At 39.1% G+C, this 25,247-nt stretch overlaps 1 protein-coding gene across 1 annotated transcript in view; it reads right to left on the bottom strand.

Annotated features, from left to right (window-relative positions):
• Positions 1 to 25,247, bottom strand: part of XPOT (exportin for tRNA) — a 3,393,313-nt gene that overhangs the window by 2,975,034 nt on the left and 393,032 nt on the right. The window lies entirely within an intron of this gene.

Consider the following 25,247-nt stretch of genomic DNA (forward strand, 5'->3'; position numbering starts at 1 on the left):
TCACTGTTACAGTCATTACATTTGAGTAATCTGCTTGCAGGTTGCCCTAATTCGGCCTGATTAACAAAGTCTTGAGTCCTGTGTTGGTTGCTGTCACTTCTTCCATGACGTCAGGTCATCAGGGGTATAAAACATGCAGCCGACGCCATTATATCAGATCTTCTTGCCCCAGATGTCAGGTGCCCCCTAATGGGGAGCAAATAAACATAAAAACACAAAGGTATACTTCCAACAAAAAGCAAATACACCAAAAGGCTTTTAAGTAAAGTAAAGGAAAGCAGAGGTATAGCCAGAAGTTAGAGGGCTGGAAGGAGGGTAACCCGGACTGCAACAGTGAATACACTCGAACATCTACATTTATGGTAAGTGTACACAACTGTACTATATTCTTCATGCTTCACTGTTGCTGTCATTACATTTGGGTAGATTTCCAAAGCTATGGTTGGGAGGAGGAGTTTATATAGCATTAGGGCCAACTATAAGACCATGCAAGACAGCAGTGACAAAGCCAGCTCTGGAGTTAGAGAAAATTGGCAAGTGATAATGCTTGGTGTAAGAATGCACAGAACTCCAGGTAGCAGCTTCTAGGATGTCCCTTGTAGGAACAACTCTGAGACAGGCTTCAGATCAAGATGCAGCCCTGGTGGAGTGAGATCTGATCCCTTGGGGGGTAGGTTTTCCATGGTGCTTATAGCAGAAATTAATGCAATGGCTTATCCATTTAGAAATGGTTTGTTTTGAAATAGCCTTCCCCTCTGCCCCTGCAGCAAATGCTACCAGCAGCTGTTCAGGTTTTCTTCAAGGTTTAGTCCTGTCCAAGTAGAATCTAAGTTATCTGTGCACATCCAAGGAATGCAGAATCCGTTCCCCTTTATTCTATGGACTGGGAAAGAAGGTTGGCAAATGAAGGAACTGATTAAGAGCCACAATGGACGCCACCTTGGACATGAAGGATGGACCTGAGTGACACCCTGTCCACATGAAAGATGATGAAAGGCTCCACTGCCATAAGGGCCTGTAATTCAGATATCCTTCTAGCTGAAGTTATTGCTAAAAGAAAAGCTGTTTTCCAAGAAATAAATTTTAAGTCTGCAGTAGCACCTGGCTCGAAAGGAGGTAGAGTGAGTTTCTCCAACACAAAGTTAAGGTCCCGGGCAGGAGCTGGAGCTCTCCTGGGTGGTCTCAAATTTTTGGCCCCTCTGAGGTACTGCTTGAGTAGAGGATGAGAGAAGAGGGGACGTTCTGTGTTACAATGAGCTGAAATGGCTAAGGCGTGGATTTTAATGGAGGAAAAAGACAGACCCTTGTGAAGAATCTCAGTTAAGTCTTGCAAAATGTGAGGTAAACTGGGAGCTGCTGTGATCATTCCTTGAGATTGGTTCCAGGCACAGAATCTTTTCCATTTTTAAGCATAAGATTTTCTAGTACTAGGCCTCCCTGCCTCTAAGATGACATCCATCACAGGTTTGCTGAGGGATGATAAGGGTGAGTTTAAGTAATTAGTCAGGCTACAAGGTTCAATGTTGGAAGCTGAGGGTGCAGAATTTGGTTCTCCTGCTGAGACAGCAGGGAAGGGGTCTGAGGCAGGTGCCATGGAGATAACTGCGAGACACTGCGCAGGAGAGGGTACCAGTGTTGGCGCAGCCAGTCTGGAGCAAATCAATATCATCCTTGGTTTGTAGAGGCAGCGGGGGGGAAGGTGTAGACAGATAGATTTTTCCAGCTTAAGGACAGAGCACCCACTTTCCAGGCTTGTTTGTGGGGAGTCCTCGAGCAAAACTTGTCCAATTGGTAGGTCTGGGGGGAGGCAAAGAGGTCTATGTCTGGGCTTCCCCATTCGCTTGTCAACAGTTGAAAATCCTTGGTTCCAGTTTCCACTCGTGTGGGTCTATGAGGTTTCTGCTTAGTCCATCTGCCAGTGTATTTAATTTTCCTGGCAGGAATTTAGCTTGTAGGTGCACTTGGTAGCTCAAGGCGGTGTTCCACAATGCCATGGCTAGTCTGCAGAGGGGGTAGGAATGTGTACTCCCCTGCGTGTTTATGTACCACATAACCGTGGTGTTGTCCGTCTTTACCATTAGTTGTCCTGGAAGAATGTAGTCCTCGAAGACTGTCAGAGCATTCTGTATAGCTAACATTTCTTTTTGATTGATATGTAGGTGCATTTGACTTGGGTTCCATTTGCCCTGAATGCACTTCCCTGCCAGGTGAGCCCCCCCCCATGCATAGTCTGATGCATCTGTTAGGGTTTGGGTGGCAGGGGGTAGTGTGAATGGTACTGCCTTGTTTTGGTGGCAGGCCTCTGCCCACCAGAGGAACTCTTGGCGTAGGCAAGGTATGATCGGAATCATTGTTTCTAGGCTGCGAGAATGTTGACTCCATACGCTTTTTAGATACCACTGTAGTTTCCTCATATGCAGTCTTGCATATGGAATTAGATGAAAGCAGGAGGCCATGAACCACAAAAGCTTGCAGTATTTGTCTTGCAGACAGCAGGGTTTTTGTGGCCATTTGTTTGAAATAGCTTGTCAAATGAATTTGCTTTTCTGGAGTGAGGTAAGCCATCTGGGAAGTTGTATTCAAGCTTGCTCCCAGGAATGTAATTTGTTGACAGGGTACCAGTTGTGATTTATTTTCGTTTATGGTGTACCCCAGACAAATTAGAACCCTTTTTACACAGGCGAGTTGATTCAAAAGTATGTCCTGGCTTTCTGCCTGAATTAGACAATCGTCCAAGTATGGGTATATTTCAATACTTCTTTGCCTGCAAAATGCAATAACTGGAGCCAGGCACTTTGTGAATACCCAGGGGGCAGTAGACAGGCCAAAGGGCAGTGCAGAGAGCTGATGGTGCGTGTAGCCTGTTTTGAAGCATAGGTATCTTCTGCAAAACTCCCTGACTGGGATGTGCAGGTATGCTTCTTTTAAATCTAGTGTTGCCAACCAGGCGTCTTTGCCTAGCATAGGAAGTAACTGAAGAGTCAGCATCTTGAATTTTGGAATCTCCAGAAAGGTGTTTAGAGTAAACAGGTCCAGGATTGGATGCCATGAGTTGTCTTTTCTGGGTACCAAGAAAAGTCTGGAGTAGAAACCTTGTCCCTTTTCCTCTTCTGGTACCAGTAGAAGAGCCCCCATGCTTAAGAGACAAAGTACTTGTTTTTGAGCCTCTGCCCATTGATTTGGGGGCAGGTCCGGCCACTCACTTGGTGTTGGCAACATGTGGAAATGAAATCTGTATCCCTGGGACACTATATTTAAAACCCATTTGTCCTGGGTTATGAGTTCCCAGTTCTTTGCATAAAGAGCAATATTTCCCCCCAAAGGGGTGGTCAGAAGATAAGTGCTTGGAAATTTTAAAAGGAAGTCACTGAGACTGTTTACCATAGGGGGTGTCTTGTTATTCCCAGATTTGGAAGTGGAGGCCCCCCACTGCTTAGTTCTTAGAGTCCCCTGGGACTGAAACCTGGGGTTTTTAGTGTGTCTGGGTTTGGCTTGAGAAGACCTGGAAGGGGCTGGAGAGGACCAATTCTTAGTAGGCCAGTGCCTACTAAATCTAGGAAGTTGCACTTGTAAAAAGTCTTTAACAGTTTGCATAGATTTAGCTTTATCTTCCATCTTTTTAAGAACTTCTTCAGCCTTGTTGCCAAACAGGTGGTCCTGATTTAAAGGAGCATCCAACAATTTAGCTTTAACATGATTAGGCAAAGATTGCTCCTTAAGCCAAGCATGTCTTTCTAAGCACAGACACAGTAACAGCAGCCCTGCAAGAGGCCTCTAAAGAATCAAAACCACATTGCAAAGTAAGTTTTCCAACTTGTTCAGCAGAATGCATTAAATCCTGTAAATCTTTATTTTCCACACAGTCAGGAATCAACAACATTTTTTGTTTAAGCAATCCAATGACATTTTAACATATAAAACTGGCAGTTTAAAGCTCTGATTGCCAAGGTTGCTGAAGTATAAACCTTTTTACCCCATCTATCCAGCGCCCTGGAGGCTCTATCAGAAGGGGTAGGATTTTTAGCAGTAGAAGCCTTAATGCCCTTGGGCCCCTGAGAAATAGTCTCTGGATCTGCAATATGATTTTTGAAAAGGAACTTGTGGGTATCAGGAACCCTGTAGTATCTTGTCAGGTTTACTCGGAGCAGGAGGCAGGGAATCAGGGGCCAAACTGGATTCCGAGAAAACATCATCAACAATGTCTAGTACAAGAGGAATAACCAAAGGCCTATGCTGAGGTAGGAGGAAATCCCTAAGCCTCTTTTTTTGAATCATAAAATACCTGGCTTTCACAGTGAAAATGCTCCCTTAAAGTATGTAAGCTTTCCCCCAAAAGAAAAATCCACAGGAGGGGAAGCAGAGGGAATAGAATCCTCTGCATCAGAATCCTCATAAGTAGGTAAAGACAAATTCAGATCATCAGAAGTCAGAAGAAACAGAATCCTGATCAGAAGATTCATAATCAAACTCAGTCTTAGGCCTCCTGGGGAGGGGTTAACTACCCCTGATTAGAGTTATTAGATCTTCAGCCATTTTTATCATTTGTTTTTTAGGCATAGGGGCCTGAGCATGTGGCCTGGGCGTCAGTTTTTTAGACATGGATCGAGATTTAGGCCTTAGTAATGAAGGAGGCATCGATTTAATATTCAAGTCCGTAGGCCTGAATACACCCTCAGAAGCCGGTGCCTGCACAGCGGGTTCTGGATCCATCCAAGGTACAGACACCCGCGGTTTCCATAGTTGAAGTATCTCGTGGCATACCGGACTCCGAATGGGTCTCAGTAGAGGCCTGCGAATCAGAAGTAGCGGGTATCAGGGGCTGCGAAAGTGCCTCACTGAGTACCGGCAAATTGGTGACTGGCTTAGGAGAAGCGTTGTCGGCAGTTTTGGACCTCGGCGGCCTGTCTCTGTCTTTATCTTTGTGTTTTTTCTGAATCACGGTAGTCAGATGGCTAACTGATGACATTTCTGGATAATTAAACCGAGAACCGAAATATTGAGGTGCGAAAATATACAGACGACAGATAATGCGCTGATTACATAAAGCACAAAACCGACAGCAAGATACGTCTTGGTCAGGGCCTAGGCAAGGAATACAGTACGAATGAAAATCTTTATGAGGTATTTGCTTTCCACAAGTAATGCAATTATTAATTTTTACTGACATCGGTAAGGAGCAAGAAAAAGTTTCACCAATGGGATACATAGCTTTAAGTTGAAGACTTCAGTTCTGAAACTCGAAAACGACAATTTCAGGAGTCGGCCGACCAGAACTTGCGAACTGCTTTTGCTTCGGGCACCGCACAGCAAGAAAGACTGATGTAATGGCGTTGGCTGCATATTTTATATCCTGACATCATGGAAGAAGGGACAGCAACCGACGCAGGACCCAAGACTTTGTTAATCAGGCCGACTAAGGGCAACCTGCAAGCAGATTACCCAAATGTAATGATTGCAACAGTGAAACACGAAAAATATCTAGTAACAGGCTTGCTAAAGTAATTAACCAGAATAGCATTTGTATCATTGCACTCTACATCCCCCTTGGTAACACCACTACTCTGGAGGACATACTCCTCTGGACCTCGACCAATATTAAGCAGGAGCCTATATACTTGGAGATATGAACATAGACTGAAATAAAATCAATAACCCCACTCCCACCATATCCAATCTATTTAACTATACACAAATTACTAACTCCTTCACCAGGCCCAATAAAACAAACCCCAGGTACCACGCTAGAATAGATCCTAGCTTCCCATCTCAATAAAATCTTAAACTCTGGCATCACACCCGACGCTACAGGAGACCACTTGCCAGCATTTATCTACCGAGCTACCCACTCCTCTCCTCACCTACACCAAGTCATCCACACACGCAACCTCACAAATTTTGACCCAACTACCTACTCTAACTCCCTGAAACAAACAAACTGGAACCCACTGAAAATGCTTCCACTAGAAATGCCATAGAATTTTTCAACTCCTCCTTCTTAAACTTCAACTCCCTAGTGCCACCAAGAACAAAAATAGTAAAAACCAAATCTGCCCCTTGGCTAACCAAAGATACCAAAAAACTTATGCTACAAAGAGACAAATCCTGGAAAACATACCATCAAAACAAGTGGCCTGAAACTTTTACGAAATATAAACAACTCCGCAACCTTGCTAAAAAACAAACCAGAGACAAAAAGTCCTACTACATTAAACTACAGTCTAATCAATCTAAAAGCCCAAAACAATTCTGGAACTCCATTAATTCTCTTCTCAACCCAGGTACCAAAAGCAACCCCTGCCCTGACACCAGCAAATTTGACCTTGAAAAACCCTCTCTATTCAACTCCTTTTTCACCAACTCCATAGCTGAACTGGCCAAAACCTTCCCTAACAATAACCCCTCCCCTCAATCCACCCCTTCATCACCCCACCTACAACACCCTCTTATCCCCAACCCGCCGCCTATATTCAACCTTAAACCCATCTCACCATCCTATATAACAAAACTACTGTCCAAATTAAAACCTTGCTCCAGTGCCTCTGACAATATCCCATCCTCCTTCCTAAAGATAGCCATAGATGATATTGATCTTCCCATTAGCATCCTGATCAAACGATCCATGCTAGAATCTTATGTTCCCAAACTATGGCACACTGCCTTCATTCCACCTCTCCATAAAGGAGGCAAAAACAATAACATCTTCCATAGCCATCCTCTCCCAATTTCCAAACTACTAGAAAAATACATTCACATTCAGCTCATGCCATTCTTAACCAATAACCAACTAATCACTGCAACCCAACACGGCTTCCGTCCAGGCCATAGTACAACCACTGTATGTCTCTCCTTCCTAAAGACAATAAATCTTGCCCAGGACTCTGGAAAAATTGTTTATACTTTTCTTCTAGATCTGTCCAAGGCATTCGATACCCTCTCCCACACAAATCTCCTAAACCATCTCTCCAACCTTAATCTCTCCCAGAATACCTTATTCTGGTTCTCTAGCTACCTCTCCAATAGATCTCAAGCTGTAAAATGATGGACAGGCACCTCAACCTTCCCCCATACTCGGTCCAATGCTGTTTAACATCTTTAACAATTTCCACAAAGCCATACCCAATACCAAAATTGTACAACATGCAGACGATTACACATTAATCTGCAGTGCTACCAACCTACCAGAGCTTCAGACACAGATCCAAGTTGCTTTCTCCACCACTGAAAATTGGATGCTTCAGAATCACCTCACTAAATGCCAATAAATCCAAAATACTATTATTCTCTCCCTCAAAAGCTTCCCCTCTTGATAAAAACACATTCCAAACCATTAGCCAAAACAACTCCACTACAGAGGTTGTTTCCTTTGCCAAATTACTTGGGGTCACTATTGATGAACACCTGAAATTTGACACTCACATCCAGCTAAACATTAAGAAAACCCATATAAAACATGGAATGCTTTTTACAGGAACATCCAATTTCTCTCCTTCCACCAGACAAACGCTTGCCACTACCTATCTATACTCCCCTCTCTAATGTATTGCGCTCCTCTATTAACTAACCTATCTAGCACACTCACTCAAAAATTGGAAGTCTGTTATAATAAGATTTCTAAATTAGTCACCAAAGCCATTGCCCTTAATTTGTTACACTGGCTTGAACTCTCCAACCATCTAGACTATCTTCAGATTACCACAACCCACAAACTAATCTTTCAACCGTCTAAGTGCCCTGCTCTATGCAACATCCTTCTCCCTTACACCCCTTAGAGAACTCCCAGATCTACTCACCAAAACCTAATGTGTGTCCGAAAACTGAATGGCCCTGCTGGTCAACTCCTGCTATCCTTTTCCTTAGCAAAAAAATGGAAATCTCTTCCTTCCTCTCCAAGGACCTGTGCAAACTTTGAAAACTTTAAATCTCAGTTACATTCCTATATTTACTCTAACAGAAAATGCAACTGCATTCTCCCCACCTAGTCCTATAATTCTCTCCACCTCTAAACCCCTCTCCAGCTATGATTACTAGCCTCTATGGCTATGATCTATAGGCTACCACACACATGTACATATTGTAAATATCAAATTTGTACCATGTACCTAAGAATATACACCTGCTCTCCAACATGAACTTAACTGTAAATTGTTCATTAATAATATTGTGTCTGTATCTAAAGGTAAAATGTACCTAAGAAATTACACCTGCTCTCTAGCATGAAACCATTCTAAACTGTTCTTCTTTTCTATATTGTATCTGTATCTAAACTTCATAACATGGAGCTATTCTCCCTGGACCTCTACTGAAAATGGGCTCCCTGAGCCCAGTGGACATCCCCGGTCATCAAACTGGAAATATTCTGTTAAAAGCAAAGTTCTTCAGAAACCAGTTGCATCACACATTTAAGTTCCGTTTTGTTTTATTTACATGGTCTCTTTTAAAGCATACTGCAAAACAAAAAGGATTGTTGTTCAGTAGGAGACATCATCTGGGACAAAATGTTTTGCTGCCACGTGCACTCCTATCAGTTTTTATCATTTCTAGTTGGTCAGAGAAGTTTATTCTCCATTTTCAGTTTCTGTGTCAATTTTACACACTTGTATCAGTCTGTGGGTTTAATTGCACATTCAGCAACTCACTTCCATGATATGCAATAGCTTTTTTCAAGTGTTAGGCTTGATTCTTTTAATTTTCTCAATGACTTGGCCATTGACATTTCTACATATAATTAATACGTTACACAGCTCTCCAAATCCTCAATTATTTGCTGTGTACCTAAAATCAATTTACATATGCACAAGCAACTTCTTTGATTTTTAGTAAAGCATACAATGCATGCTATATGTTGGGTGGTTTTGTGGCTCAAAATGTACGAGTAGAATTTAATTTTCAGTACTCCTGCTGTATTTCTTGATGGCTTCCTCGAATGCAACATGAAGAAATACTGCATAAATTACTTAGAAAATTCCATCACAGGGACCACTCTTGTTAAGATACAACTCAAACCTATGGATCCAGGCCTTCAAATTCCATGGGAAGTTTTCTTGCAGTTCCAAGACAGCTGCAAAATGAATCACTGTCATTTTAAGACAAACTTGAAGATCATCTTCCCAAACACTGATGTAGAAGTATGCTTACTACAAACAGTGGGAGTTGTCATATGGCAAAAATTAATATTCTTAGGTAAACGCATATTAAAAGAAAAACAAACAGTACTTTTCCAGTTAACTGTAAAACATTTACCAGTAAAAACAATACTCAAGGTTTCAAGAGATAAATAAAAAGAAAAAATATTCAAGGAGAAAATGAAGTGTGCAGCTGGTGCCAGTACAGTTGCAAGTTAATGGCGATGTCTGCCATATCATAATGCAATCATTCAGACTCAAGTTATGTTACAGGCATTAACAATTTAGATAAGGCCTTAGTCAAGACAGCATAAAACTAATATGCTTGAGGACTGCACTCAATTACAGACAGACATTTCTCCAGAACACACACGTCAATGTAAAAATTGAGTATACCAACTTTCTAAGCATACAAGAGGAATATTTAAATTTGTCCACGATGTTGGCCCTTTGCTCCTCATTACTGTTTGGTCTTGTCCACAACTCTTGGGTGAAAATGTTGAGTGTTAATGTTGGTCAGTGTGCTGCCATACTACTCCCTGGCAGAGATTTTCAACTGTGCAAAATTATCTGATGACTCAAAGACTTAAGTGTGGTGCACCACTGTACAGGGATAGATCTAGAACAAATCCAAGGAGCTACAAGTCTGTTAGCTTTAAAGCAGCACCAAAGAAAGCCATAAGGAAAATCACAATTTGAACACTGGTAGCATCTCAACAGAAAAGAGCTGTCAGTCAAACAAGACCAATTTTAGAACTGGCTTACAAGTGATATGGACAAGGGACTACCAGCAGCCGTGACCTACAAGGTCTTTGACTTGGTCAACACAGGGGGCTGAAAAGAAAAGTGGAGAGTTTGGGACATTACCAAAACAGACAGAATGGATTACTGTATGGCTGAATGGTAGGACATGGAGCGGTTATGAGACAATTAAGAGAGATTAAAAAGATTTGCCTGATCAGCTTTATGAACATTTAGTCATGATATGTCAACAGTTTGAGACAAATTACCCCTGACTGGAGAAAGGCAATTATAATACCTACACAAAAATAATGGTAGCTCTTCTGATGTACTAAATCCCAAACTTAATAGCCTCTTATTATGATCTGGGAAAACTTGGTGAAATGAAGTACTTAGAATACTAGAAAATTTACAGAGGCTTAAACATAAGAATGTTCAAGGTGCTCTAAGTCCAGAGAGATCAGCTACTAAATGTAATTTACACTTTTATAATTCCTCTGAGGCTTTTGAAAACCCTTACAAGACAACTCATTACACAACAGATTTGGCACTGAGGGCATTGTACTGAAATTGACTGTGTTCTAGTTGCGTTAGTCTTTCACAGCTGAGCTGAATAGTCATCAGAATGGTACTATTCGGAAAGATTAAACCTCTATGGGTAAATCCTGGGGCCATATTTTTGTATCATAGCTTTAAAGATGGGTTGTTTTCCTGTTAACAGAGATATTCAAATAGAAAAGTCATAGTTTGAAACTGTGTATAGGCTGGTCTAGATTGTTTGTATGACAGGACCCTAGGAATAAACTGAAAATTAATACTACTAGAACAAAGTAGATGTGCTTTAGATCCAATACTGAGACCCATTAAATACTTATTGGTACTAACACTGAGTAGATAACCTATTTTACAGATTTAGTGTAATAGCACCAAGATATTTATCAACACAGCTTAAGTAAGCTGGCTGTAAAAATAGGTTGTTAAACTGCATTGCTGTTCTTCCATCTTAATATTTAACAGTGATCTAAACGGGAGTGTGGTGTACAACTATGGAATCCCAATAAATCTAAACACATTACATTTATAGAACAGGAACAGAAGACATTTACAAAGATGATGCAAGGTTTATACTTTTTCTTATGAACAGAGGTTGAAACAACTAGATCCATTCCCAACACATAGGTGGCTGAAAGAGGATTTACCTTATTCAGCAAGTTAGGACCTATTCTTATGTGAACAGCAAGGACAAATACCTTCAACTACTTATGGGCAAAGTGGGTTTTTAATCCTGATACAAAATTAAGTCTCGAGAAATTTTTTCAAAAATATAACAGTCCCAATAAAATGGAGTAAACTGACAGGAGATACAAAAGAAGCCATCAATACTGAAAGTTTTAAATTTAAACCTGATGAGCATTTTGGGTACATGAAACATACTATGCTGACATGTCATTGACTTTGGTTAGTCATTGCCTGTAAGCTATATCCACATACAGGAACCACTACACTACTGAAACTGATACAGGTGGAAACCTGAGCTGTAATGGTAGCTTTCAGAGATTCTTCTAAAAGCTACTTAGTCACTTCAACTACATGGTCACTCTGGGTATGCAGCATATGGGAAGGTAGTTCAGTGCCCTCAGAAGAGTTGCAAATTTGAACACACTTTCTTTCATTTGTTAACCAGCTTAAGCCAATAACAGAAGACATCCCAAGATCGATGCTATAATGCTAAGTAACTTATTTATTCATACTGACATTTGATTACCGGGAAAGTCCAACCAGGTAGAAGCCCATTTTCAGCCGAGGCCCGGACAGAAAAGCTCACAATTACAAAACATTTTAAGAATAATAAATTTTGGTCTTAAAAAATAAAACAAACATCTGCAGTTTAAATAATTCTAACAAATTAGACAATATAAAAACAATGTCATATACTTTGTATCAATTTTTAACCAATCATTTAATATTGCTTAAAGTCACAACACAAACTGCTGCAGATAAAAATAAACCTTGGACTACAGCATGAAACTAACTGACATGCAGTTGTAATGCACCACACAACATCAGGCAGATGTAATGCCTTACTCTGAGGAGTCATGGTCTTCTTTAAGCTGGTGACAAGAGACACAAATTATCTTGGAGATCTTTAGTCACAGAAAGCATTCCTCGGAAGGCCTGAATATATGATCCATTTTCCAGGGGTCCAGGGCTACTGTGCAGAGAGATTTCCAGCTATAATGATAGATTTGAGAATACACACAACAGAAACCACACAGGACTACAGAGTAAAATGAAGTAGCCTCAATGGGGAGCACACAGTGGACACTATCACATTACTATAATCACAGTGGACACTAGCACATTATTATAACCTCCACTATTTTTCTAAAATTGAGGTCATCCACACGACATACAGAAGCAGCAGCTCATCTGTATTTACTTACTTGGCAGGTAGGGTCAATTGGACGCATGTTGCCCCTTTTCAGTCAAAACATAGTTACAGAAAAACAGAACTATAACTAGATTTCACTATGATATACAACTAAAAGAATAATACGAATAAAACAAGAAAAACAACAATGCCTCTACTCCACATACTCTGACTGGACTTAAATGGGGCTTCAAGTGCCAACTTTCAAAGTGCACCTTACTGGCAGTTCCGGTGGAGAACGTTTTGGCTATCGACTCAGAAGAGACTGACTAACTCTAATCATGCAGAGTTCCCATTTACAAGAAATATGGAGAGAGAACTTAATGGGTAATACAAGTGAAAGAGTTGGTGGTATGTAAGACTATGGATACTACACAAGAACCCATGCAGGGGTAGGGGAATTAGGCTGCCCTTTGCACTATGGCTCATGCATAAAGCTCTACTACTCTCTCTAGACAAAAGAATAATTGCTGCAATGCTTGAGAGGCAGAGCCAGGCCTTCTGTCAGCAGCAGAATTGGACAGCAGAAGACTGCCTGAAAGGCTAAAGATGGATACTGTTTGTCAGTAAGACTGACACTGGGCAGACCAATAGCACATAAACTTGTACCAGTAAACCCACCATTTGCAAGGAACTGGTACTAAAACAGGGGGCAGAGGAAACTACATATAACCCCTATCTCAATTTAAAATGATTTTTATAGAAAGCACACTCATCTGCATTAAAAGCAATACTGTTTTTTTGTTTTTGTTAGAAATGTGCATACCTACCCATAACTGCAAAAGGTAACAGCTGCAGCTCTACCACCACGTAACACCATGGTTTATGCACTCTCTGTTCTCATGAAGAAGTCCATCCAAGAATCTTTCATTCCCTCTCTGTGGAAAAAGTCTTGCATTATTCCATTTACTAAAGGCAATAAATTCCCTCTCCAATTTCACACCTATTGCTAAACTATCTCTGCTCTCAAAAATCCTGGAAGAGTGTACTCAGAAACAGCTTCAGTTCCTCATAAAAAGAACAACTACTAATCCCTTCACATATTTCCATTCAGCCTTTAGCAAAAACATTGCTACATTACTCTTGGAAACAATAAAAAAAGCCAGAGACAAAGGCAAACTGTCTCAATCATATTCCCTAAATATATTCAAATTCTTTGATATAGTCTCACCTAGCACAACTAACACACAATAAGGTTCCGAATCTTCTTTAATGGCCGACCAATCTGCCACATCCATGTTGGGTTGAAATAATCACAATAGTGCTGGATGTCACACAGACACACACACACACACACACACACACACACACATATACAGGTTACTGCTCACACATGGATAGGTATAGTTAGATGGTGTTGTTTGTGTTGTCCAGGACAGAAGGGGTGTAGAAATAGTAAGTGGATGAGGCTTCAGGGGGTTGACTACAGTTGCACAGATGGTTGGTGAAGAGGTATGTTTTAAGTAGGCTTTTGATGGAAGGTGTGGAGTTTTGCAGTCTGAAGTCAGGGGGAAGGTTGTTCCATAGTTTGTCTACTTCAGTTCAACATGACTCATTCAAATTTCAAAATTCATTCATATTTTTGCTATTTCAGTTCAACATGATTCATTCAATATGATTTCAATTCAACAGAATAGCTTTTAATTTTCACTTAATCCACACAAAACAAACAAAAATATCCACTACTAATCTTCCCTAAATCACACAAGCAAGGTAGAACCAAATTCAAAATAACTGCAATGAACAATACTAAAATAGAAATCTCACATATGACCTTAGATGACAAATTACATTCTTAATAAAGTCAAAATACATGAATGCCATTATAGGGCTAAACAATGTCCTCACCATTTCCACAAAAACAACGCTATCTACCACCTAGGCTGAAGACCTGGAAGTTGACTGGAGGGAGACCTCCACAGTTCAAGGAATTACTCAGGATTCTATCACATCAGGAAGAGGAGGAAACAGGTGGAGTTGAAGAATGGCAGCATCTCAGAAGAGCATGTGTGAGGACAAATATGCTGCTGAGCCAATTATGGAAGTAAGGTATACAAGGAAACCTGGTAAAGAAATGCAAAAGTCCTAGAAGTCAATCAAACAAAGGACTGCAGAACAAAGTGGGAGACAGAAAAGATGGACCAGACTAAGAAGGTATACTAGTTAGCTAACCGATACCAAAAGAGGAGTTGTAATAGCAAACAGCAAGGCATCAGAGGCAGTCTACCAGCGAACGGAAAGTGGCTCTGTAGGTGTATCATGCTGCAAGGAAAGAAAAAAATAAAGAAGATAGCCAGACAGCATTCATAAGGGATGCCAGCAACTTCCTGCTCACCACGCCAAAGGAAATCAAAGGCAGGTGGAAGGAGTACTTCCATCAGCTTCTATATGAAAAAAAGAAGCTATACCATACGATTCACAATCTACAGTGAAAGAAGAGATGTCGCCAACCTTAGAAGAAGAAAGACCACCAATAGGGAAAATAAAGTCAGGGAATGCAGCAGATACATGAGGTCAAAGCAGATATGATCTGTCTTGCTGGGTGAGAACATACATCTTAGCATGGATACACTCAAGTTTAGACTGGCTAATGCCCGAGTTTGCTATTTAGGACAATTGTTCCTATTGGAAGAGTTAAACAGTAATTGAATACGTACGTAGTTTTGTGTGTTTGTATTAAGTTAAAAAGTTAAGGCATTATGTTTGATTCTTTGAGAGTTTTCATCAAAACAAAAAGTCTTGCAAAATATGACATAGGTTCGAAAATTGATCAGGAAAAAATGCATAAAGGATTAACCTACGAACACAGAAAATGCATGCATCACAAAACATGGAAATAGACATTCAAAAGAGCGGTCATATATATATATATAATAGATAGGGACAAGGACTTGTCATAATGGAAGCACTTTCCATATTACCTTTTAAAATGAATGGTCTCACTGGTATAGACAAAAAGGAAAGAATAATTATATTTAAAACTGCAGACTACAAATAGCAATGCTACAGGAGACACATGGAAAGAAGTGAGCATGTGAGTTTGCTAAAGAAAGGAATTCAGAACGAATATTGATTAGAATATCGGGGAAAAGGGGAAAAAAAGAAGTACTTGTATTAATTGCAAGAGAGGAGGATTATACTGGCATGTACTTCTATTCCACTTAAAACTGCCATTATGGCGCATTACAAAAATTTGGGAAAAATAGTCAGCTTTCAGCAAGGAATTCTACTTACACAGGTGGAATCTCAATTTGATTTGCAACAATTAGGGTGCATCTTGGGGAGGCTTAAAAGGGAAACTAACCAGAGGGTAGAATTCTGAAAAAATGTATGGAAATATTTAGTATGGAATACAAATTCAGTAGTAGGAACTCAGAATCTACATATTATTCCCCAAGGTACAGTAACTGGGAAGACCAGACAAAGTTATATTTCGCAAGAGCATGTGCATTTAACTGATAACCTTCACAAACCCAATAACTATTCTGAGATCATGTGCCAATAATTATCAAGAAAAAATTGCAGGGTAAGGAAGTATAACAATCATGGAGTCTGTTCTCAGCTCATCCGTTAACAGTGTGGTTTGGATCTCTGTCTATATGACAAAAACAGGTTAAATCAAATAGTCAGGTCTGCCAAAAATATCACTGGTGCTAGTTTGCCCACCTTACAGGACCTATACTATTCCAGAGTCCTAAAAAGGGCAGGAAAAATCACCACTGACCCTTCACATCCTGACCACCATCTTTATAAACTATTACCATCGGCCAAGCGTTACAGATTAATACTCGACAAAACAAGCACATAAAAGAACATTTTTTTTCTACAGACCATTAAGTTCATAAACTGTTAACTCAGCTTATTAGGCTGTGATATTCTTTTTCCCAAGCGTCAGAGGATTCTGCAGTATTGTTTACATATTGTTAATACTCGTATCTTTCTTTATTTCAGTATTTCTTGCGATGAGTTGCACTTAGTACCTTGTATGTATATGTACATTTTTTTTTTGGGGGGGGGGGTCTTGCTCTTGATAGTTGTATGTCATTTATATATTTCATACTTGGATAGCATTGAAGCCAGAGTCAAATTCCTTGTATGTGTGCATATTCAATCAATGTATGTGATTCAGATTCCAATTCCAAAGATGAGATAGTGGGGCTTCCAAACTTACCAGTTACAAAGAGGAACTTAAGGACTATGCAGTAGAAATTCTTTAGGAGTAATTAGGGAAGATATGAAGTACTCCTGAAGTTATAGCTAGGTGAGTGGGATAAAATGCAAGTGAAGTTTAAAAATTGGGTAGAAATAAGATATGGTTAAGAATTAACAAAAATTATTTAAAGGGGCTGACAAAAGTTAAAGTACTACAGAATAAGGGGACTCTCACAAAACAATAGGGGCAAGAGTAGTGTGCTAAAGGGAATATAAGGGACCATTCTCTATAGTATGCATGAGTTCAGAAAGACTGCCGTTTAAGAACTTTTTTTTGTGCTATGGAGTTATCAAAACTTTAGGCACAATGACAAATAGAAAAGGTTTCTGCCAAACTTAGGGAGTTTGTAACTAGAAAAATAACCAGAGATCCTGTAGAGGTATTAGATATATTTAGGAAATTTTATGAAAATTTGTATAAATCAGACAAAATGGGGAAATCAAGGAAATGCGCAAATGGAAATATTTATGGAAGACTTAAATATGCCAAGGTTAGAGTTAGAGTTAAGACGGGAGGTGATTAGTTAAAAATGATGTATAACCAATCTGCAGGTAAGTCTCCAGGAATAGATGGTATTCCAGTGGAAGTTTGGAAGGAAGAATGTGATAAGAGATTTAAAAGCTTTTACTAGTATTTTAAAAGAAAAGGAAGCAACATTCTGTAATAAAAAGCTGTGGTGGCGGTAATACCTAAAGACAGTAAAAAACCCATCAGATCCAACTTTATATAGGCCGATTTCAGACCCTGATTATGAAGCGTTTATTTCTATACTGGCTAAAAGAATGGCAAAGGTACAGACAAAATTGACATACATGGATCGCTGTAGTTTTGTGGAGGAAAGGCAAATGTTGGTAAAGAATAAAGACTCAAGGAAGACGACTAAGAAAATACCACTATTGGTGGGTATTAATGCAGAGAAAGCATCCGACAGAGTAAGCTGGGATTTTAGGAGTAAGAAATGGAAGCATTTGCACTTCCTGATGCAATAATAAAGTCAATTTGAAGGATATATGAGGTAACAGAGACAAAAATCAAAGTGGGAAGATTCTGTTCGGACACATTGTATCTGAACAAAGGAACCAGGCAGGGTTCTCTTTTCCCTTAGTTATCTGCATTATATTTAGAATCACTGGCAAAAAAAAATAATGGAATGAAATTCAAGGATATAACTGTATTGTACTCAAGAAAATTTAGCTTTATTTGCAGATAATACAATTTTGTACCTGATGAAACCAGAAAATGACATTACATTGTTGAGGAACATAGAGAATTCAGATTTTCTTTTTTTTTTTTTTTTTTTGCAAGATATCAAATATAAGAAGATAAAACAAAGGCTATATCTATAAACTATGCACCCACACGTGAATTTATTCAGCAATATCTATATTTATAGGAACGTCATAAAATTAAGTACTTGGGAGTATGGGTTAAAAAAAATGCTGTTAGGGCAGTTAAAGATATGTGGGAAAAGACTAAGCAAAATAATCCTAAGTGAACGACTTGCAATAGTTTAGTTTTTAGTTGTATCTAAAATAGAAACTGCTGTTAACGAAAGGGTAATTAGTAGGGCATATAAAATATTGTGCAAAAACTATAGGAAAAGACATTGGGAATGACTGGTAAGAGAAATTAGGTAAGTAATTCACAAACAATGGAAGGACATATTTATGGTTCCCACATATGCAAAGTCTAGAAGATTTGGCATTTTTGCTTGGAAGTATTTGCCGAGGTACTTTTACACCCCAAGCAGAGTTCAAAGAATTTTTGCTTACATAGATGACAAATGCTGGAAGTGTAATGGGGAAGAAAAAGGTACCTAGAAGACTATGTTCTTATAGTACAATGGAGTTGGCAGGCAAACATTTCCTGCAGACTACTCCAACAGGAATATTGGGCAAACAAAGGAATGCAACTAAAAAAAAAATGATTTTTTTTTGAGCTGGGATACAGGATCTGAATTGCCTAGACATGAAATGCTTTGAGTTTAATTCTGGTGACTGCAAAAAAGCAATCACTAGAAATTGGGAATCAAATTCTAAACCAACCATACCTGAAGTAGTGAAAATTGTAACAAGAGATAAAAGAACAGCAAGTGTGATCTTTAATAAAGGGTAGGAATAAATTACATACAAAAAATGGAAATTATGAGAATACATACAGAAAAATGTTTTGGAGGAGGAATAAGTTTTAAGAGAAGCTAAGAACTGAATTTTTGTAATGTTGGTTTGATTACATTGTATAGAATTTATGTAATGTATGTTTGTAAATGTGAAGTTAATATGGATTGATTACTTTAAAATAAAATGCAAGTTTGCCTATGTCAATTAAATAAAAAAGTTGTTAGGTAAAATAGGGGAGAAATGGCTCCTGTGGGTACTCATAGCAGTAAGGAGTGACAGGCTTACCCCAGATGACTGGAGAATAAGCATATTCATGTCAGTGTACAAAGGGGATAACCACAAATGCAGCATCAAACTCCTGTCAAACTGCATGAAAAATATGGGATGCTTTTTCAACCACTGAGCAATGGATGAAAGATAATCACTTGGCACTAAATGCCTCTAAAACCAAGTTAATGATTTTCACCCCTTCTAAATTCAACTCTATCAATATAAACACCTTCTCTATTACTAGTCAAAATAACATTCCTCTGGAGCTAGTGTCAGAGACCAAACTACTTGGAGTCCAAATTGACAACCAACTAAAATTCAACTCCCATCTACAACTAAATATCAAAAAAACCCATCAAAAAATTGGTATGCTTTATCGGCAAAAGTTCCTTACAACTGCCACTAAAATCACTCTTTCCACTTCCTTTCTTATTCCTTCCCTTCTCTATGGAACCCCTCTTCTAACTAATCTGCAAACATCTTTAAAAACACAGCTCTCCTCCTGTTACAACAAAATTGCCAGGTTTGCTACCAGCCAAAAGTCTTCTACCCACCATTGTTCCTCTCTCCGACAACTAAAATAGCTAGAACTACCCAAACATCTCACCTATACTCAACTGTCCCTCGCTCATAAGCTCATTTTCAACCCCTCCCTCTGTCCCTCCCTGTCCACTGTCTTTAAACTGCACCTTCCTGATAGAGTATTAAGGTCCAACAACCAAAATCTACTTGAAATATATAAACCTACTCGTCCCCCAGGCAAAAATCTTCTATCACATGGTCTTGCACGCCTCTGGAACTCCCTACCTCCATCCATTCGTACCACCTCTAACCATTTTAATTTCAAAAAATCTCTTCATTCTTACCTAGCATTACAGTGGGAATGCTCCTGCTTCCAACCCATATAACAAACACTAAAATTCACAAGTCCTCCTAACTCTAGCACTCTCATTAAATTTAGGGCATCTGCTAGAATACTCTCTTGAGATTCTGCAAGAATACTAACTCTTAACTTGTACCGAATTCTCATTTTAACTTTGTACACCCCTTATAATGTATATTTGATACAAGTTTCATTAATTGTCAACTTATTTGTAATGTTTGTTTATAATATGGATTTCCTGCTTGAATTGTTACAATGTATAATGCATTTGTATTGTTTGTTTTAATATGTATTCCTGCTTGAATTGTTAAAAATGTATAATCATCTCTAATAACCTAATGTAACATTATTTTGTCTGGAGCTTTTCTCCCCAGGACTCCATTGAAAACGGGTTCATCTTGGCCCAATGGACGATCCTGGTAAACCAACTGCAAATAAATAAATAAATATGGAGAGGGTAACTGATAAATGAATATACACAGTAGTATCTAAAGCAAGATGGGAGATGAGCAGTTCAGATTCAGATCAGAATGCAGCACAACCAACCCCATGTTTGCAGTGAGACAGATACTTGAAAGCAAGCTAGAGATGAACGTATCCAACTGGGTATTCCTAGACTTGGAGAGCATATCAGAAGGACCCAAGTAGCAAGATAGCAGACTTTGGGCAGTCCTGTGGTGGACTGAACTCGCAGAAACATTTGCATTATTACTGCAGGCTATGTACAAGGACCCAAAAACTTGGGTACAGTGTTCAGTACTCACAAAGGGTTTCCCAGTGGAAGTGGGGGAACATCAGTTTTCAGCTGAGCCTACTGTTCATAATGGTGATTGACTACTTTAACAAACAGGTTAGAGGGAACAGATTAACAACTTGCCGTATGCAGATAAGGCCATTACAGGCGCATTCTAAACAAGAACTTCAACTGTGTATTCCACTCCTCAATCCTTTGCTAAGGTACGTAGGATAAAATAGAATACAGTTAACACAGTTGTAATGGCAGAAACTGGGGGGTATCAGAAGCAGCAGACAGCTGAGAAAGATGGGAAAACAATGGAACAGTTTAACTGTTTCAAGTATCTGGGAGGATGGTTGAAGAGAAGGGAAGTCCGAATGAGGAGATCAAACCCAGAATCAAAGGGACTGCAGCAAATTGGCAGAGTAATACAGGTAGTGTATGACAGAAGAATGCCAAAGAAGCTGAAAAGTAAGGTGTACAAAACAGTAGTCTAACCAGTACTACTGTATGACACAGAAACCTGGACAGTAAGGACAGAGCAGTTAAGAAGCTAGAGATGATAGAGATGAAGTGCCTGAGATGGGTGTAAGGATGCACACTGTGGGACAACTGAAGAAATGAGGACATCAGAGCAGAAGCCACAGTAATTTTAATTGCAGATAAGACCAAAGCGAACAGATTACAATGGTTCAGGCGCATGTGTAAAAAAGCAGAGGAAAATCTGGTGAAGATCTGGACAAGAAGAAAAAAAAATGAGCACCCATTAAAGAGATGTATGGATTGTGTGAGAGAAGACCTACAACAATCAGGCATGACTACTGAAGACAGGACAGTGGCACAGAGCTAAGACTGGTGAAAACAGTTGACATGACATCCAGACCCTAGGTAAAAAAAAAAAAAAAAATGGGAATGAGAGAGTTGCACATGATGAGCTCTAGCTAGCACCCAATACATTCTCTTCTACATGGAGCAACAATCTTCAAAAACCTGCAAAAGCTTTACAATGAAACTACAACAATGCTACTATAGAATAGCAAAATATGCAGCTAACAAACTATCACACCCATCACTATTTCATTCTCAAAATACTAAACTTGCTTGAACTTCCCTACCCACTTGGAATATACTTTGCCACTCATAACCCATAACATAATAAACTTTTTGCTGGCCCAGCTCTCAGCATTACCATCCATAACTAATACCTCAAAAGACCTTCAAACTAATGATAAAATTCCTACCACAAAGTTTACAAATCTGCCAGAAACACCTACTTCCTCTAATAGTTGGGACTTGAATTAACTCCCTACTACACTTAGGTCAATGGATAACATCCATACCTTCAAACAAACACTAAGAATTTCAAGCCAACTTATAGCTTTCCTCTTGTACCACTCCTGGTAAAAGCATTTTCACACCCACCCAGTTCACAACCAAAATCTGTTACATTTATCAGCATTTCTCCAAGATATAAAGACTATGGTCACTCCAATTTTGTACCTGACCACAGTCTATTTTGGCAAATCATCACAAATGTAAACCTTTCTTCATTTCCACACACTCCTCTACCACCTCTGTATTACCTTTGCTCCCATTATCTATTTCAGCCTACTCCTACTAAATAACCACATCTTACAAATATATACTTTTTCAGGGATCTGCGGTGGTGCAGCGGTAGCATTGCTGCCTCACAGCAAGAGGTTCTCCTGTTCGATTCTCGGCTGGAGTGCGGGAAGTGCCTTCTGTGTGGAGTCTGCATGTTCTCCCTGCAGATGGGTGGGCATTCGAAAGATGTGCATAAATGGGCGTGCCTTTGTTGAAGGTTGGACCTCGAGCTGGCACTTTGGCATTCATGAAAATCTACTGCCAATCATTAGCGGACTGGAGTCGTGGTGATCCCTAACCAGGAAAAGCCAAAAGACAAAACAACAACAAATATATACTTTTTCAATATATTGAAATCATCTCCTATACAGCAATATAGTCTTCATAAAAATGAATTTAACATGATCACAGCAATGTGAAAAAAGAAGAATCTGTTATTAACTTTATAATCTGACTACCCAATATTTCTGTTGTGATTTTTGTATCTGAATTTAACCCATGTTAATTTCTGGTTGAGTGTGACCATGACTGCACTCTTTACCAACGTTCGGCTTCAGAATGTCCTACATCTCATTATTAATTAGCACAGATCTAAAACTGGTCTTTTGCTACATATATTTTCTCTCTATAATTTCATTTAACTTTCAAGGAGCACCCCCCAAGCCTCCAATGAAACTGAGCAATTCCGCCCAGTTGAACTTTCCTGGTTAACAGTCAATATACAAATAAACTGGGAGTATTTTTGGTACTGAGGGTTTGAGATGTTCTGTTCATGTATTCAAGTGCAACCTCAGAAAAGCTCAGTAGTATCTAGGGAGAAGGGTGGTCTTAACACTAGGCAATTGTCTGTGTTCCTGAGATCACAGCACGATCTTTGAATTTAAGCCACTATAGATGTCATTTGGTAGCTTAAAAGTAAAGACACTAAAGAAGGCAGGTCTATCTTTTCACTTCTCACCAGTTTTATTTAGCTGTATTAAGATGGTGGTGCTCATGTGATGGGCTAAAATGGATGACGTGCGGCATTCCATTTTCTACTCTTTGGAGAAGACTTTGGTTTTGCTGAGATTGTAAAATAATATTGGGAATGAGTATGCCATCTGGGCAGTAGGATACAGATGGCTATGGAATGATTTGCTTCTTTAGTTATGTGGGGGAGTGAGTATGCCATCTGGGCAGTAGGATACAGATGGGTATGGAATGATTTGCTTCTTTAGTTATGTGGTGAGATACTTTATATGCCACTTTAAGCTGTGGAAGGACCTTCAGTACTACTGTTCTTATATGTGACTTGAAAAATAAATACATGGTCTAATATTATACCAATGTATCGATGTTGTGCAACAAGAGTTACTTATGTCAGGTTTGGATCAAGGATTTCTAAAGCTACTGTGGTAGCCAACAACCAAAAGATACCAAAAGGCATAGTTGTGGATTTCATAATATTTAGCATTAACTTGTTGGTGTGAATCCAGTTCCATGGAAGATTTAGTGTCATTCTGTAAGGAGTGCGATTTCAGTACGAGACCAATCTATTCTGGTGATGACAATGTCATCATCCTTCAATAAGATGTTCAGGTTGGGCAATCCCCAAAGGGGGCAGTTAATAAAGATGACGAAGGGTCCTAGTATTGAACATTGAGAACATCCATATTGTTAGACAAACGATGGGGATTGACAGCATCACTGCCTGTAAAGGTTTGGTTGCAAACAGATGCCAAACCAGGAGCATACTTCTTCATAGAGTTGGCATTTCCTAAGTTAAAGAAGAAATACGCTGTGATTTACACATTCAGAAGCTCTTTTTAGGTCGATAAACATAGTACCATTAAGTATGCCTTGGTCTATGCTATTAAGGATTGCATTAGCAAGACTAAAATTTCTTGTCAAGGTACCGTACCCGATTCTGAAACTACACTGACAATAAGAATGTCATATATGGTATTATACTGTATTTGTTTATATGATTTTTTATGATGCTGACAACTGTGAGGCAGTTTTCATTAGCTCTGGGGAATGGTGTTTTATGAAGTGGTATGACTGAATATTTTGAAAAGATACGGAGATGCTTTAATGGTTAGTGAGAGTTTAAGCATCAGGGCAAGCAGAACTGCAACTGAATCTTTACCAAGTTTGAGTTGAAGTTGGTGTAGTTTGTAAAAGTGAGTTTAAGTACTGGAAGGAATTTTCTCAAGTGTTTATTTTGTAATGGCATTAAAGTAAATATGGTTAGAGTAAAACTGAGTGCAATGGGTGCTTGGGTGTGGGGTTTTGAGCATTACTGAATGTGATAGCAGGACTTAACTGGCATAAATACACATTTACACTTTTTTAAATTTTAAATGGTCACTGCCAAGAGGTTATAATCTTTTATTAGCAAAAGTTCTCCTGACGATGGACCAAACTACAGACACTGCCATTTCTACAAAAGGTAATGCCATACCCATAACAAGAAAAGATACAATAAAAGTAGACACATTTATAGGCATCAGACTAACATTCAACATATTCCACAGCTATCTGAGGTTGCAAAGGTTTTCTTGGTGTCCTCCAACCAATTATACACTTATGCAATCAATATCATCCTTTTGAGAAACACACCTGAGGCTTATGTCTTAGTGTCTGCTCTTTTCATGTTTCAGTTTGTGACAAGGACTGCCACATTGCTTTTTGAAAGACAGTCCAGAACTTCTGGCATTTTGACAGCCTAATGACAAACATTTTTTTGCATAATTTAACTCTTAGCACAACATAAAATCATGCAGTATTAGCCAAGAACCCAATCAAACAAGACATTAAGTATACCTGTTGCCAAGTAACATCTTCTGACAAGATGCTCACTTTGTGGCAAGAGTTAGTCCAATGGTGAAAACATGCATAGTTCTAATGATTTCATGATGGAAAAAAAAAAAAAAAACAAATGTGTGAAAATCACGAGAAGGAAGAAATAGCCTCCAAAAAACAGTTAACTTCCTCTACCACCCAAAACATTTCTTGAATACCCTTAAAGTACAAACTGCTCAGTAAGCATGAGATGAATCAAGCAAGAGAGGGCAATGCACTTAAAGTTATCAATCTGGAAAAGTTTAATAAATCAAGCAGTACTTACTCAAGGAGAATCAGTTT

Source organism: Protopterus annectens, chromosome 11.part0 (assembly GCF_019279795.1).
Source record: "Protopterus annectens isolate FY-2018-M chromosome 11.part0, PAN1.0, whole genome shotgun sequence".
Taxonomy (NCBI): domain Eukaryota; kingdom Metazoa; phylum Chordata; order Ceratodontiformes; family Protopteridae; genus Protopterus; species Protopterus annectens.